Source organism: Manis javanica, chromosome 14 (genome assembly GCF_040802235.1).
Source record: "Manis javanica isolate MJ-LG chromosome 14, MJ_LKY, whole genome shotgun sequence".
Classification (NCBI taxonomy): Eukaryota; Metazoa; Chordata; class Mammalia; order Pholidota; family Manidae; genus Manis; species Manis javanica.
Window position 1 is genome coordinate 18,704,580 of NC_133169.1, and position 12,131 is coordinate 18,716,710.

Sequence of the window (12,131 nt, forward strand, 5' to 3'; positions counted from 1 at the left end):
CTTTTTCAGGAGGGGTATTAATGTATAGAAATACTAATGGTTTTTGTATCTTAATTTTTTATCTTGCAACTCTACTGAATACATTTGTTAACCTTAATATTAAACCAGTTATCTTATACCAGCAAAAACAGGTTTATTTGTGAATAACAGAGAATTGCAATCTGGAACATGCAAGTTTCAGGAGAACCACAGCATGTCCAGAGAACGAAGAGGAGAGACATCCATTTCTAGAGAAAGGGGCTGAGTTAGAGGACTGTCTCCAAGCAAGAATCCAACTGAGTAAACTGGGAGTCCCATGTATCATGGCTTCTCATTGGCTGAGTTGTGACAGTCTCTCATTGGCTGAGCTGTAATGGTGAGGTGGAAGGTGTGAGACTTCTTCCTTCTGTAAGGTAAAGTAGTTAATAGGAGGATGGTGCCTGTCTCTTCTGATGGGGTCTGAGATTTATGAGCAGTAGTGGGCATGAGAACTTCTCTTGCAGGCTCCAAATGCCATGTCAGTGAGGTTTCCCTTAATTAATTTTCACACATTAATTAGCTATAACAATAGTTTGGTTGATTTTAGGATTTTTCTATATCTACATGATTTCTAATCATACTGTCTACAAATAAAGAGAATTTTACTTTTTCTTTTTTAATCCTGATAGATTTTCTTTCTTTTTCTTACCTTATTGTTCTAGCTAGAACTTCTAGTACTACGTTGAATAGCAGTAGTGAGAGTGGACACACTTGTGTTATTCCTGATCTTAAAGGAAAAGTTTTCATCCTTTCACCATTGAGTACGATGTCAGCTGTGACTTTGCTATGTTGAAGTGCATGCCTTCTATACCCACTTTGCTGACAGTTTTTATCCTGAATGGATGCTGAATTTTGTCAAATGCCTTTTCTGCATCTACTGAGATGATCTAATGATTCTTTTTTATTCATTTTATTAATGTGATGTATTATGTTGATTGGTTTGCATATACAGAAACGTCCTTAAATCCCAAGGATAAATCCCACTTGATCATGGTGAATATATCTTCTAATGGACTGCAGACTTCAGTTTAATAGTATTTTACTGAGAATTTTTACTTCAATATTCATCAGGAATATTGGCCTGTAATTTCCCTTTCTAATAGTGGCCTTTTCTGACTTTGGTCATCACAATAATGCTGGTCTTGTAAAATGAGTTTGTGAGTATTCTCTTCTCTTTGAGTTACTGGAATATTTTGAGAAGGATTGGTGTTAATTCTTTAAATGTTTGGCACTGAATATTTTTACCCATGAAAAATTTATTAGGGAATCCATCTGATCCTGGATTTTTCTTCATTGGGATATTTTTGATTACTGATTTAATCTCCTTACTGATTGGATTTTCATTATCCATTTCTCTTTGATTCAGTCTTGGTAAGTTGTATGTTGCTACAAATTTTTCTACTTCTTTTAGGTTGTCCAATTATTGATATATAGTTGTTTATAAGTTCTTATGACTATTCAAATTTCTTGAGATCAACTGCAGTGTCTCCTTTTCATTTATAATTTTGTTAATTTGGGTCCTTTATCTTTTTTCCTTGGTTACTCTAGCTAAGAGTTTGCCAATTTTATCTTTTCCAAGAACCAATTCAGTTTGATTAATCTATTCTATTGTTTTTCTGTTCTCTATTTCATGTATTTCTACTCTAACCTTTATCATTTCATTTTTTTTTTCAGGCTAATTTGGGTTCAGTTTGCTTTTTTTCCCTAGTTTCTTAAGGCAAAGAGTTAGGTTGTTTATTTGGGGACTTACTTGCTTCTTAATACAGGTGTTCATTGCTATGAACTTCCCTCTTAGAACTGCTTTTGCTGCATCCTACAAGTTCTGGTATGTGTGTTTCCATTTTTATTTGTCTCAAGAAACACTTTAATTTTTCTCTTTAATTTATGCTTGATCCTTTGATTTCTCAGGAGAGTGCTGTTTAATTTCTGTATGTTTGTAAATTTTCCAGTTTCCTCCTATTATTGTTTTCTAGTTTCATGCCATGGCAGACAGAGAGGATGTTTGTTATGATTTCATTCTTGATTTTCTTAAGACTTGTTTTGTGGTCTAATATATGGCCTATCCTGTAAAATATTCCATGTGCCCTTGACAAGAAAATGTATTCTGTTGTTGGATAGGATGTTCTGTATATGTCTATTAGATTCCTTTGCGCTGTAGTGTTGTTCAAATCAGTCATTTCATGTTTGATTTTCTGTCTAGATGATCTATTCATTGTTGAGAGTAGTATATTAAAGTCCTAGACTATTATGGTATTGCTATTTATTTAGCCCTGGTAATTTTTGCTGGTAATATATAAAATTTAGCTGCCCTCATGTTGGGCATGTAAATATTTACAGTTATATCTTAACCCCTTTATCTTTATTTATTGATCTTTGTCTCTTTTTACTATTTTACAGCCTATTTTGTATGACATATAGCTACTCCTGCTTTTTTATGGTTACCATTTGCTTGAAATGTCTTTTTCCATTCCTTCATTCTCAGTCTATGTGTGTCTTTAAATCTAAAGTGAATCTCTTGTAGGCAGCATATTGTTGGATTTCTTTTTTAGTCCACTCAGTCATTTTGTGTCTTTTCATTGAATAATTTAATCTATTTACATTTAAAGTAATTATTGATAGGTAAAGGCTTACTGTTGTCATCCTGTTCATTGTTTTCTGGTCATTTGTAGATCTATTATTCTTTGTTTCTTACCCTGCTACCTTTTTTAAATGTGTTTTAATGTTTTAATGTCTTTTGGTATCAATATGCTTTGATTTCTATAACCAGTTCTTTGTCTAATTATTATTATTCTCTTGTGGTTTCCATGAGGCTTCTATCAAATATCTTAAACTTATAACACCCTATTTTAACCTGATAACAACTTCAATAGAACTTGTCAATTTCACACTTTTACTTCTATTCCCCCTCACATTTGAAGTTATTGCTGCTACAATTTAGGTGTTTTTAAAAATATTGTTTAATAATAAAACATTTTTATAGTTATTATTTTTACTGTTCTTTTTTTAATTTTAAAGCTAGAGGTTTATGTGAATTATGCACTGGTATTATTATATTGCAGAATCTAACTATGACTATATTTTACCATTACCAGTGATATTTCCAATACTTTTTAATGCTTTTGTAGTTAGTTATTGGAACTTTATTAGTTTCCTTTGGAGGTGTGATATTTACCTGATTTTTCATGATCCTTGATTACTTATGTTTGTATCTGCACATTTGAGTCATCAGGCTCCTATTCTAGTCTTTACAGGTTTGCTTTGACAGAAACAGATTTTCAAGGGTCAGCAGCTCAGTTTGGGATTCTGGGTATGTCTGCTAGCAATGTCCTTGGACAGATGAAGCCTGCTATTTGGTCTGATTTTTGTTGAGGAAATGGTTTAAGCTCTGAGAATAGTGATGGGGGTGTGTTCAACCCCTGAGAACAGCTGGGTAGGACTTCGGGCTTTGCTTCCTACTCAAAATCAGGCTGTAAGATGGGTTCCAGTGTTGCCTGGATTTGTTGTTCAGCCTTGTAGATGATCAGGGTGGGGCACTACATTCAGTAGTAAAGTAGCTATGAATCAGCTTCCCTCCCCTGGCAGGGCAGCAGGATGGGACTCAAGGTCTATGCAGCTCACTGGGGACGTGAAACAGTCCAGAGAGTGCACTGAATTCTCTGGTCAGGCCACCAGTTTTGCTCTGCAGACAGGAAGTCACTGATTGTATTCTCCATTCAGGTATCACTGTATGTAGAACGGTTCAGTGGCTTTGGCAGCTTCTCCTGTGCTCTGGTTAGGTTTCCTGGTCAGACCGGCAGAAGACTGTATTCATCAATGTGCAAGGCTCTGGTTTAGAGGTCCTGCTCAGATACAACAGATGAAGAAGGTCTGAAGCCACTAAAACTCTCTGTTGTCTTAACTCAAGTTGACCCACACCCCCAAGTTCCCAGACCAAATGGTGCCACTGACTTAGCTCTGAAAACTATCCCTTATCTTGAGTGGTGCTAGGCTGCACAGCTTCGAGGAGTTGTCTCCAGCCCTTCTGATCAGATGAGATGTGAACACTCTCCACAGTAGGTGGGGCTACGTCTCAACTCTCTTGGCTAGGCAGGAGGCTGAGGGGCTACTCTAAGCCGCTCTCAATTCCCAACTAGTCTCTCTGGTTGGGCAGGGCCAGGAGGTACTCTCAGACATGCCTATGAATTAACAACCCTGCCTGTGCGTAACATGGAAACACTTCACCCCTGGTACTGGCTCTGCTGTAGGGACAATCAGCCATGCTTGCCTGCCTCTCTGGCCAAGTACTTCTGGGAGGCACTGCTTCTAAGAAGTGTCGCCAGCCCTTCTGGTCAGATAGAGTCAGAAGACACTTTGCACAGTGGTGGAGCTGAGATTCAGCACCTGGCCTGGGCATGGGCAAACTGGGCTCCAGGGCAGCCCAAAGTCCTCAGAGGGTCTGAACCAGGCAGATTTTCACCCTGATCGGAGTGTACCGCTAACCTGGTTCTGCAGGTAAGCAAGGCTGCTGGTTGTGATTACTACTTAAACATTACTGGTATGAACTCAGTCTATCAAGATCCTTGTTCTAGTTGTTGTAAACTCCTGCCTCTTTCTCTACCACAGTAAGATTCCCAGTGACTGGGCCCTGCAGATTCCTTTGCAATCTCCATGGTGCAAGATCAGAGTAAGGGCTCTAATAAAGTGGCCCATGATGAGAACGGTGGAGTGGATTGTCCTCCCTGGGTTCTCCTTTCCCATTGGAGGAGGAGCTGGAGGCTCAGGGGGAGACGTCTCCTTATGGGGCTATACCGGCCTGGGGGAAGGGTACTGCAGTCAGTGTGCAGTGACCTCTCCTACCGCTCTCATGCAGTCTGTCTTGGCCTCTGTGGTGCAGGGGTGCTTCAGCCTCACCCCCATGTTCTAGGATTCTGTTCCTGGTATCTTGTTCCTGAAGAGCTGTTAATGGTTCTTGTGAGGGGGAGTGAAGGCAGGAACTGCCTATGTCACCATCCTGGTGATGTCACAAGAACTCACTTTTTGGTGAAATAAATGATTGTAATACAGGATGATAGATGCAATAATAGAGGCACATTCCAGATACTTTGGGGTAATTAAAGAAGGGGTAGTCCAGGCAGGCCATTCAGGGAGGGTTTTGTAATGAGTCTGGGAGAGCAACATTTAAGGAAGCAATTGAGTCAACCAATCTGGTAGAAAGCTCTATCAAGAATGTAACTGGCAGCAAAATGCATGTTTTAAGAGTTATCATTCTGAAATTCTTTGAAACTTTTAAGCAAAGAACACTGCAGAATTGAGGGTTCAGGGATGATGATAGCATGCATTTTATTGATTTCCATTTGACTATTTCTTGCTAGAGGTAATGTCAAACATCAGCTTAGTTTCTTGGATTCATTGTTTTATGTAAGGCTGCCTGGTGCTGCAAAGCAGAACTGATGGCTGGATACCATTGGCAAAGCCACACTATGAAAGTGTTCATTCCAATAACTTCATTTCCTAAAGCACTGTCTCCAAGCCTGCACTCCCTTTATGTATTAAGTACACACTTGGTCTCTTTTTGTTTCCTTTTAGGTCTCTGGCCCTGTCTTTTTCTCCACTGTATCTTTCTTTTTCTTTGCTATACTTCTGTCACTTGAGATCTGCTTACCACCCATTTCTTGCCTCCAGACAGATATGCAGGGCAATGAGCAGAAAGCCATGCCATGTTCTTCCGCTACATCCAACTAGACCTCCAGCTCCCCTGCCCTAGCTCTCTAGTGCCCCATAATTTGGGCTAAGGACACTAATAGAACAATTAATACCATCCACATTGTTGAAGGCAGGGAGAAGGGTGGTAGAACTTTGCTTTCACCACTTAGGTGAAGGTATAATCACCCCAGTGACTGCTGTCCCATCCCATACATTCAAATCTTCTCCCTCATTGCAGACTTTTCCTTTCCCTTCATTTCAGAATCATTGTAAAATATGTCTTTAAAGAAAATCAAAGTAAGGTGCTAGCATTCTCATGTATTGCTCCACTTGTGCAGGTCCCCTAACATTAAAGCAGGTGTCAGCATCAGTCTCTTCTTCTTGAATCATTGATTCTTTTAATCCCAGATTCTTCCACCTGCAGCTCCTACTTGCAGCTGTCAGTCACTCTGGTGTGGACAGGGGAACAAAGGCTATCATTCCAGTGAAGGAATTTGATGGTAAACAAAGCTGCAAAGAGGTGCTGCAATCGGACTCTGCGTCCAGCCAGATTTTTTAGAGACCAAATGTTAAACCTTCCTATCCAGCTATATTCCAACAAATTTAAGTCAAAGGAGATGAAGAATACACACACATTCTTATTCCATGTCTCTTCCTTTTCCTCTGTTTGTCTTGGTTTCTGGATGTTCTCTTTCTATCCATTATTTCCAACACTTTAACTTTCTATTTCTTTTAGCTTTGTTTTAGACAGATGACATAAAATAAATCTTGAAAATTACAACTGTTACGTAAACATCTACATTGGAGTGATTTTGTACGTGTGTTTTTCATTCACTGAAGGCAGGGGGAGCTATATGCAAAGAAATCAGCCGCAGTATCTAGGTAACATTTCCGAAGACAGGCACCTGCAGACATTTATAGCTCCACATTATAGAATTGCTTTAAAATGTATCATTTCTCTCAGATGCTGCCAAATGCACGATGATGCATGTCCTTACTGAAGTATCAGACAGCAAATGTCACACACATATTCTTCTCATTGAAGAAGCAATGTGTTGTAACTAATAATGATTTCTCCAAATCACAGATTAATTGGTGTGCAATTAATTTGGCATATCCTAAACAGCAAAGTATCCTTCACCTGAGTTCGTCTATAGTAATAAAATATTTTTTCAGATAATATTGGTAGGATGCCCATATAACACCCTTCTCAATAAAAGCTCTAATTGTCCATTGCCCAGATAAATGTGAAGTTAGAGAAAATTGCCAGAGAAAAAAAAGAAATAAACTTCTCTTTTTTTTCTTCCAAATAACTGACATACTTTGAATGCTTTTCCTCAAATGGTTAAATTTTTGAAATACCTCACTATAGAACTTGGGAACAGATAAAAGTAAAAATAAAGTGCAATGGACATGATTCACATGAATTACAAGTACAAAAGGTAAAATGTAGTAGAGAGTATTACATAATTTCAAAAGCTTCCGAAAAGAGCTAGAATTACAAACTTTTAAAGGTCAGTGAATATTGAAGTGTTTTGACATGCGTTAAGGATAAAGAGCCTCAAGGACAGTCAATTTGACTTGTTCAAAAAAAGGTATTATTTCTCTAAAACATTCACTTTTGATATTTTCCTATATTACAGTGATCTGTAGACTAAATTGTACAGGATAGACATGTAATGCACTTCAAAAAGCTTCTTTGCAGCAAGCAAAGCCCAGCGTCAAAAGTGAATTATCCAAGATGCATTCATTTTTAAGTGTTCAAATCTTTTCCAGACATTAAGAAGATGCCAAAGGAAATTTAAATGTTTGGAGGGACTAACAAAAGGAAAGTCACATTAGTGAGAGTGAATCTCCAGGGCCAGTTCATAGATACTCAGATTCAACAATTTAAATGCTATGCAATATTTTTTAAGTTGAAAATGTTAAGCAATAGGATCGTTAAAGCCACCAATTATTAATAATGATCCAACAAACTGGTGTTGAATCAGTGATAACAGTAATTTCTGTTTATTGGTGTCTGTATGTCAAAGTTTCTCAGTTTGGAGAATTTGTAAAATCTACTATCAAATTCAGTAAAAAACTGAGACTACCTTAATAGCTAATGATAAATTAGTTGCAATATTTATTTATCCAGGGATAGCCAACATCTAGCAGTAGAGAACACAGTCACCAGCCTGCTGACTCAATACTCTGGAAAGTTAAAATATAAAATTAACATCAGAGTAATAAAGCAAGAGCAGAAGAAAATTATTCCACTTCATTTGTTATGACTATGGCTCAAGGTGGAAGAAAAGGATGTCATGACTGCCACTGATTTTCATTCTTGGGAACTTCAAAACAGTAATTCTGATCAAGACAAGCCAAGAAATGCAACATATTATACCATAAAAATATTTACCCATATGCTACCAAATACATTATTTTTGATAATAACATGTGTAATAGATAATTACATGTTATTACATGTGCTTACTTCATGAACCTTAAGGGTAATAAAAGGGAAATGGAAAGTTAAAGAAGACACATTCTATGTCCTTCAGGGTGTTTATACTCTGATGAAGGAAACCAAGGGTCAACCAATGGAATCAGAGAGGAAGGGAAAGGACAATTATTGCATGTGAACTGATTAGAACAATTGTGAGGTGGTCACGAAGATGGACTGAAATCAGAAATTTCCAGATCTCAATTTTGGCTCAATTTCTTATTGGCTCTGTGATCTTCAGGCTTGTTCTTAATCCCTCTGAGCCAGTTATCTCATCAATAAAACAGAGATAAAACTACTTTTCATTTTGTCATTATGAGGATTAACATTAACAAGAAAGGGTATGTAAAAGCACTTGACTCATATTAAACACACAAAATTGGTACCCCTGTCAAAATATGTGCACCTTTACACCAGATGCTAGATCATGGTGAACTGTCACATCTGTGGCTGGGCTCAGAGGCAACAAAGCAGACTTTGATTGGTTGGCTTGTTGAGGATGCTTCAGTTGAAAGAATCTGACAGGCACCCAATAGCCTGAATGACATAAATGAGGAGCTCAGTTATAAGAAATGGGGTGCAAGTGTTACGAGTCAAACCGAGTAACATAAAGCTGAATTCCCAGCTGAATTAAGGCACTTTAGTTTATATTCCCCACATTTAATATGGGGAGTCAACATAGGTCTGAATCTGCAACAATGGTCCTTAGTTGTGAGGAGTGTCTATGGCAGCTGGGAGCCACAGAGCCCCTGACTCTCATAAAAAGGAAGATACGCACACAAGTGAGTTCATATAACCAATATTTTTTAATTATTTACTCTTCTAGGTGCTGGAGATAAAACAATAAAAGAAAACCTGCATTTGAACAACTTTTACTCTAGTGGAGAGACAGACAAGAGTCAAGGCAGTAGGTGTGCAACATAATAAGAGATAATAAGGAATAAGATAGCTTGGGTAAGGGAAGAAGACATGTCATCAGGGTATAGAAGCTTAAATAGACTGGTCAAGGGAGGCCCCCGCAATAGGTAACATTTGAGTAAAAGTATAAAGGAATTGAGGGCAAGCATTGTGTAGATACCTAGGGAAGAGAATTTAAACACACAGAATAAATGCAAAACCCTAGGGTAGGAGCATGCCTGGTTCCTCTTTGAAGAGAAGCAGGGACATTAGTGTTGGATAGAATGAAGCAAATGGAAGACATAAATAGAACATGAGGTTAAAGAGGTAGCAGAAAAAGACTTCGTATAACATTAGAGGCTGCCTCACTCTGGGTAGGACAGGAAATGTGGCTTTGGTGAAGTTATCAGTCAGCTACTGTTACAATGATTCAGTGTAACAAATCATTCCTAAACCTAATGTCTTAGCAAGAATCATCCCTCTCACTCATGCTTCTCCCGGTGGCTGGTTGTCAAGCTTCTTGACAAGTTAATGACTGGGTCTGGGTCTGTTTTATGTGTTCATGTTCTTTGGACCCATGGACCACCCAGTGTAGGTTCTTCTCATAGCGATGCTAGAGGTAGGTACATGCCGAAGAAGAATAAAGCCACTTGGTAAAGGTTATGGAACATGAATGAAGTCACATGACAAGAGCTGGCTTGACTATCATGGACCATAGTTCAATCTATCACAGAGATTTGAACAGAGGAATCTCATGACTGAATTGTATTTTAATAGGATCATTACCAGCTGTTGAAAATAGATAGAAGGAGACAAGGAAACCTGGAGAAACATCAATCCAAGGGTGGGGATGGTGGCTTAGATCAGGGTGGTTGCAGTGCAGATGGCAAGGAATGTTTGCATTCAGGTTATATTTTGAAATTATAGCAAAGCATTTGTCAAAGAAAACTTGTACTGGACAAATAAAACAGGCAAGGGAGAATTTATTCAAGATTATTGCAATAGGAGAGAAAGATTGAACTCAATTCTGCTGGGCGTAAAAGTAAACGTAGGAGGATTTTTAAGCCTTGGGATAAGCTAGTAGAAAAGTCCTAGAGGGAAAACTGGTCATTGTGAGTAGGCCATTTGTTTTTGTTAACTGTTGCTTGTCAAAGTTAAGCTCCTATCCTCCCACAGAGACTCGGGAGATGTGGGCACTCTGTTATATTTTCCTTTCATAATTGTATTTCAGAAGGATGGATTCCAGATCTTTGAGAAAAATGTTCCTGGGTTGTAAAATCTGGCAAGAGGCTGGGAGAAAAGTTACCTACACTTCAAAGAGACAGTGAAAGGATTTGCAATGATAAGTAAATGCCCTAAGAAGAGAGAGCTTGGTGGGCTGTAGTCAGGAAGAAACCTGGGTAAAGTTTAGTCAAACTGAGGGGAACGTTATGACCATTTTGGTCACAGTTAAGAGCATGGATTCTCGCATGAGAGGCTAGGTTGACTTCTGCCTCCTAAACATCTAACTTGTGGTGTAAGAACAGTTACTTAACATCTTAGTACCTTAGTTTTCTCATCTGTAAAATGGGGATGATAAAGTGACAAACTCATAAGATTAAGTGAGGATTCAAGTCGTTAGTATGGATATACAGAATTAAGGACAATTTGTGACCCAGAGCATTAACTATAATTACTTTTATTATTATCATCATCGCCATGAAGCTAACAAACAGATTCTTCTCAGGAGTCAGAGATCAGGTATGAAGGAAAGAGAGAAGTCAAGGTAAACTTCAAGGTTTTCAGTTCCAAGCTACTGCAAAAATGGAATTGTCATTTATGGAGACAGCGAAGGGTGAGGTATAGAGTTTATTATGTAGGATGTGGTAAATTACAAGAATGCAAGTTTATGTGTATTGAGATGAAGGATTAAATTAGGTAATGCTGTTTCTCTTCTTCCTTACTAAAATATGTATTGTACACTGTATTTTTAAAGTTCTGAGTAGGACGTTTAGAGACTGTCATTTTAATTCTTTCCTCCTCTATGCCCCAAATTAGTCTGGGGTAGTTAAGGGAAAGAGATAGTAGACAAAGATATTAGCTATTGTAAGTCTTAATTAAGAAGAACAAATTCTAAGGGGAAACTGTTAGAAAACGTTTTGTTGTTAACCCTAATATATATCTATTGATGCCATTGAGGAATCACCCTTAATTCAGAAAGCAAAATACTTCCTTGAACAAATGTTCTACCTACAAAAGCTTGCCTTGTTTACCACAGTGTCCCCAGCTCCCAGAGCAATCCCTGCTACACACAGTGTGCTCAATAAATTTTTATGAGTGAGTGAAACCACAGGCTGACAGCTATGTTTAGAGTAGTTCCCTACACACGAATATTGCTTTGTAATACTGTGAATTATTTGACTTGCAACATTTGCAATTATGCTAACCTGCAATTTGCCAACTGATAGATCAATATATTAAGAATCTCAACTTGAGGTTTTGCATTAGCATTTTTAGATAAAGAAAATGGCCAGCAGGGTAAATTTCATCCAAACCCTTGATAGGATTACAAGGCAATAATTGTACTGTTAATGAATACATTCAAAGCAATTATAAAATTACAATTGGAATTTTACTTCATTTAGATCAAAGAGTTACTGGCTGCTTGGTTTTCCTTTTGGCTAGGGATTAAGTGAGATGTTTTTGCAAAAGACTGCCTTTCCTAGTGCTAAGGCTAATGGCAATCAGATTCATTCTTTATATCCTCCTTCTTTCCTCCTCTCTATTCCTCCCTCTCTCTCTCCTTTTCTTCCTTCCATCGTATTTTTATTTTCAAGAGAAAAATTTAGATCTCTGAAATGGGAACCAGATATACAGAATTGGATATAGAGAAAGTTTTTTTTAAAGATTCATGAAGTCAGAGTTTTATTAAGAATAATATTATTTCCTTATTTTGTTATCATCCTGATTCATAAATTCTTGGAAGAAACATAGTTAAAATATTTCCTCGAAGAAAGAAAAGGATATTTATAGGAGTCTGTTGCAAATATGTTATTACCTGAAGTACTGA